Source organism: Bos taurus, chromosome 15, assembly GCF_002263795.3.
Source record: "Bos taurus isolate L1 Dominette 01449 registration number 42190680 breed Hereford chromosome 15, ARS-UCD2.0, whole genome shotgun sequence".
Lineage (NCBI taxonomy): Eukaryota > Metazoa > Chordata > Mammalia > Artiodactyla > Bovidae > Bos > Bos taurus.
The window spans coordinates 75499244-75505343 of record NC_037342.1 but is presented as its reverse complement, the minus strand read 5'-3'; positions in this window follow the sequence as shown (position 1 = coordinate 75505343).

The window sequence follows — 6100 nt, the reverse complement described above, 5'->3', positions numbered from 1 at the left end:
GAATGCAGAACGATGGAGGTGATCCCTCAGCCTCGTGATGGACCCAGGCTCCCTCCTCCCAGTGGCACCATGGGCCCCTCCAGGCTCCAGGAGGCTGAGGAAGGTCAGTCTGGGCCTCCCTCCCCACCGCGGTACCCCTGTGTCAGAAGCTGGAGAGGATTTCACACACCCTAGGTGCCCCCCAGACCCTGAGACCCAGGGGCCAGTAATGGCTCTGCTTGGATGCCTGGCTGTGTGACTGCGTGGAGGTGTTTAGCTCTTCTCTGGATTTTCAGGGAACTTGAAAGCAGGGTGGGTGTGTTAGTTAGGGTTCTTCAGAGAAATAAGACCCGTAGAACGTACATAAGTTTACATACATCTAGAGAAGTATATCTAATATATATAAAAGTGTATGTGTATACATATAGAGAGAAGGGGAGAGAGAGCTTGAAAAAAGGAAAGATAATTGGCTCACACAATTATGAAGGCCGACAAGTCAAAAATCTGCAGGTGGGTCAGTAGATTGGAGACGCAGTAAAGAGCCAACGTTGCATTTTAAGTCCAAAGGCCACCTGCAAGCAAGATTTCCCCTACATGGGGGAAGTCAGTCCTTTGTTCTACTCAGGACTTCAGCTGATCCGGAAGAGGCCCATCCGCCTTATGGAGGGCAGTCTGTTCTACTCAAAGACCACTGATTTAAATGTTAATCTCATCTCAAACAACCTCATAGAAATATCGAGAACAATATTTGACCAAATAACTAGGCATTTTGGGCCAATCAAGCTGACGCATAAGTCAAACATCCCACTGGGCAAGTATTATGATCTTCATTCTAGAAAGAGGAAAATCATGGCTTAGAAAGGGTGAAAGATTTTCCCAAGATCAGAAAGCAAATTAGTTGCCAAGAGCAGTTGTGAAAAAAAGGCTGACAATGAGGAGAACTTGGATTCAACTCACATCTACCCTGGACCAGAGCTTTAGACCTTGTGGTGCCCCTACACAGACACACTGGATAATGATGCCTGTGCTCACTTGCTTCAGTCATGTCCAGCTGTTTGCGACCCCATGGACTGTAGCCTGCTAGGCTCCTCTGTCCATGGGATTCTCCAGGCAAGAACACTGGAGTGGGTTGCCAAGCTCTTATCCAGGGGATCTTCCCGACCCAGGGATCGAATCCGTGTCTCTTATGTCTCCCGCATTGGCAGGCGGGTTCTTTACCAGTAGCACCACCAGACATATCCAATGGTATTTACATTCATGTACGTTTCATTTATAGGTCTTACAAGGCAGTAAAAATACTGGCAACCATGGGATGAGTGTCTTTTGTGCCAGGAAGCACCCTTGTGACATCAGATCGTCACGGTAACACTCTGCAGTGACTCTCATTGCCCCCATTTTACTGATGAGAAGACTGAGGCTCAGAGCACCAAGGAAGCTAGCTAGGGTCACATAGCTAACAGTAAGCCTGCTGCCTTAACCACACACACTCTCTTCCTCAGCAGACAAGAGCTTCCATCAGAGTGTGGCAACACACAGAGCTTTGTTTCGTTGTCCCTGTGAGGAAGAGAAATCAGCTCTAGCCTTCAGAGCAGGAGCTGAGATGTAAAGGTGTTCTCTTACTTGTCTGTGTCACACAACTAACCAGTATCCTGCCCAGAACCGGAAATCTCCACAGCTTCAGGCTAGGGTAAGAGAAGTCACAGCCCGTCCCTTAGTTGGGTGTTTCCTGTGCTTGGGACACACCTACCATCGTATTCGACCTTCCCCACCATTTAACTTTAATAGCTAACAGATTTGGCATCTTTCTATGCACTATCCCATTTAATTCTCCCTACAACCCCAAATGGTAGGCGAAAACACCAAGAGGTCAAGTAACTTGCCCAAGGTCACACAGCTACCAAGTGTATGGTTGCAATTTTAATGCAGTCAGCCTGATACCAAAGCCCAAAGCCTCAACCCCTGTTCTGGGAAGTGTTCATTCATTCATTCATTATTTATTTATTGGCCATGCCACACAGGATGCGGGATCTTAATTCCCTGACCTGGGATCAAACCAGTGCCTGCTGCAGTAGAAGCACAAAGTCTTAACCCCTGGACGCCAGGGAAATCCCTCAATAATTTAATAAGTGCACCATGTGTCAGGTCCTCTTCCACACAGAGGTGACATGATATTGTGACTAACATTGTCATCTGTTTTCTTTTCCTTTTCCCTTTACCATTCAGAGAGAAATAAAAGGTGGAGATATAAACTTAGTTTTCAACTTCAAAACGGTTGATTTCCTAGTCGGCTATACAAACAATAAACAAAAGTGTTCACACAGTGGTAAAGGTGGAAGTGAGATAAACGTGGGAGGGCTGAGGGCAAGCCCAGCTTTTGGAGAGGCCTCTTTGGGGCAAAGCTCTCATGAAAAGGAAGACCTAAGATGTGGGTACCTGAGGAAAGAGTGTTCCAGGCAGAGGGAAAAGCAAGTGCAAAGGCCCTGTGGTAGGAACAGGAAGAAGTTTGAGAAGCAGCGTGATCCAGTGTGGAGAAGCTGAGTGAGAAATGAGGTGTCTGATGGCACAGAGTCTTTCTTCAGAGGTTCCTGGGGGCCGGTAGCATTTCCCTCCCCTTCGTGATGGCAGGAGCCTGTCCTTGTTCAGGTGGCCACTCTCATCACCTCAGGGCTCAGGGGTCCACGCTGTCTCGTTTAAGCCCATCAGCAAACATCTTCTGTAAAGAGCTGGATAGTAACTCTTTTGGACTTTGGAGCCATACGGTTTCTGGTACCACAGCTCAATTTAGCTCGTGTCCACACTCCGGAGGTCTAAATTCTGCCTGAAGAGAAACATTCCACTACAGGACTCTGTCTGATTTCCAAACCACACAGGAGCTTATAACGTAGGCTCTCAAATGCCTGACACGCAGATGACCCCAACTAGCACAAGAACAGGTAAAGGTGATGCAGAAACGAAAACGCGTGACTTTATTTCAATCAAACCTCACTTACACAAGTTTGCCAACCTCTAATCTAGATGAGAGAGAGGGGTAGCTGATGCTGTTGGCAGGTGGGCACCTCTGAGAGCAAATCCTAGAGAAGGTGACTGCTCATCCCTCACTCCACACGTCTCCTCCTGCTTTCGGGGTATCGGGCTCTCTGTTCTCCAAACATCCCCACCAGATGTGAGCGGCCACAGTGTCTTCCTCTTTACGAGGGATGGAGGTGGCTCCGCATCACAACACTGAGGCCTCCTACAAAAAGAGCAGCTGAAGAGGCTGAGTCCACAGGAGTGGGAGTTGAGGGCCTGGGGTCTGCAAGGATTTCTTGAGATCCAAAGAAGTAGAGTGCTGGCTTGCATACCAGCATTGGGGGCATCCTTGAGACACATCTGCCCGTCCCCACTCTACTCACCCGAGGCCTCTCCCCTCTCTGAAACTGAGAGGGAACAGCACACAAGAACGAATACGGGATGGAGGGAAGAGAGCCCCTCTCTAGGCTCTGGCAGCTCCTGCAGGGAACCTTCCACACATGACAGATGCTTATGGCTTCAGACAATGAAACGGATCATTGCCTTCTATCTTAAGCTGGGGTCATTACCCCTCAATTCTGCAGAGGCACATCCGCAGCTTAATTTTTTTGTTGTTGTTTGCATATGAGATCATTTCAATTAAGGAGAATTGGAAACATTCCCCTCCATTTCTTTAGCAAACAGAGCCTTATTGCCTCCCACCCAAAAAAGAAAAATGAAAGCCAACATTATAATTTTAAAAACAAAATAACTCTTAAGCAGAGATAGGCAGGCTCTGGGTGAAAAGACATTTGTACATATAGGGATTTTATTAGGAAAAACACATCTGTCACCTCCTACTATAAGTCACTGAGCAGTGGAACTAATTGAAACAATCTAACACAGTGGGATTGCCCTTCTTTGCCTTTTGGTGTTACCCAGATCTTTTGTCAGTCCGATTTGATGCCAGGCAGACTTTTCTACATGTGGAAGGGAGGTGACCAGGGGTGGACACAGTCTCCAGTTGCTGGTTTGGAAGACTCACTTGGGATGATTGCTTAAATATGAATTCCTGAGCCTTGCCCATTAGGCTAGAATCTCCAAGGAAAGGGGCCAGACAATCTGTATCTTTCACATTGCCCTGGCAAGTGTGGGGAGTTTGGTCACTTCAGTTCAGTCTCTCAGTCATGTCCAGCTATTTGTGACCGCATGGACTGCAGCACACCAGGCCTCCTTGTCCATCACCAATTCCCGGAGCTTGCTCAGACTCATGTCCATTGAGTCAGTGATGCCATCCAACCATCTCATCCTCTGTCATCCCCTTCTCCTCCTGCCTTCAATCTTTCCCAGCATCAGGGTCTTTTCCAATGAGTCAGTTCTTCACATCAGATGGCCAAAATACTGGAGCTTCAGCTTTAGCATCAGTCCTTCCAATAAATATTCAGGACTGATTTCCTTTAGGATGGACTAATTGGATCTCCTTGCAGTTCAAGGGACTCTCAAGAGTCTTCTCCAACACCACAGTTCAAAAGTATCAGTTCTTCAGAGCTCAGCTTTCTTTATGGTCTAACTCTCACATCAAAACATGACTACTAGAAAAATCACAGCTTTAATTAGATGGACCTTTGTCGGCAAAGTAATGTCTCTGCTTTTTAATACGCTGTCTAGGTTGGTCATAGCTTTTATTCTAAGGAGCAAGCGTCTTTTAATTTCATGGCTGCAGTCACCATATGCAGTGATTTTGGAGCCCAAGAAAATAAAATCTCTAACTGTTTCCATCGTTGCCCCATCTGTTTGCCATGAAGTGATGGGATCGGATGCCAGGATCTTTGTTTTTTGAATGTTTAGTTTTAAGCCACCTTTTTCACTCTCCTCTTTCTCTTTCATCAAGAGGCTCTTTAGTTCCTCTTCACTCATATGATGCAAAAAACGCACAGGCAGAACCAGGAGGTTGATTTGATTTCTAAGAGGTCAAGGGAAGCCAAAGCTATAAGGCAGCAAAACCCATAAAAAAGCAAATACCTCAAGGTAATAGAGAATAGAAGGTGAAAATGGAAGTTCATCATGAAAGGAGAAACAGATTGACCCGTAAAAAGAAGCAGAGACTGAGAGTAGCCAAGTCATGTGAATGGAAACGCCTCAGAAGGAAGGAGAATGTCAAACCACAATGTCCAAACAAACAAAAAAGGCAAGCAAGAAGGGAGTAACAGTAACTGCAACAGTAAGTAGCAGACAAAGTAGAACTGAAGACTAACAGCATGGCTTGCTACACAGTACAGTGATTAGGATATATTTTATAGAAAATATTATAATCATACACATGTATGTGGCAAACAACACAGCAACTAAATACAAAGGCAAAAAGTATTACAGATTAAAGGAGAATTGCATCTCAAATATAATTTAAGTTGAAGATTTTTTAATACACCCTTTTCAGAACTGGACAGATTCAGTAGTCCAAAAAGAAGGACATAGGGACTTCCCTGGCTGACCAGTGGATAAGACTCCACATTTCCACTGCAGGGGATCATGGGATTGATCTCTGATCAGGTAACTAAGATTCTGCATGCCACAGGTGTGCCCCCCCCCCCCCCGCAAAAAAAAAAGAAAATTAAAAAAAGAATGTAGAGCAATGCTGTCCATTACAGAAGCCGCTCACCACATGTGGCTTCTAAGCACCAGAAGTAAGGCAAGTTCAGTTGAGATGCACTTTCAAGAGTAAGATACAAATGCCAGATTTCAAATACTGTACAAAAAATAGAATGTAAAATAGCTCATTAATCATTTTTATATTATTTGCTGAAATGATAATACTTTGGATGTATTGGGTTAAAAAAGTATGTTACCAAATCAATTTCACATATTTTTACTTTTTAATACAGCAAATGGGGAATACAAATTTACATACATGCAGTAATAAATTTATATTAGGTTTGTATTCAATAGCGCTGACCTAGAAGAGTCAAATAGCAGCAGCAGCAGCAAGTGATTCTGTGAGGCGCTATTCATTCTCTAATTCCCCGTATAGATTTCAAAACCTTCCTCATATTCTGTGTGCATCCTCTGAACCATTGCCCCTTCCTGGAGCTTGGCAAGTGGGGAGTTTGTTGTGTTACAAGGAGGAGATGCTATG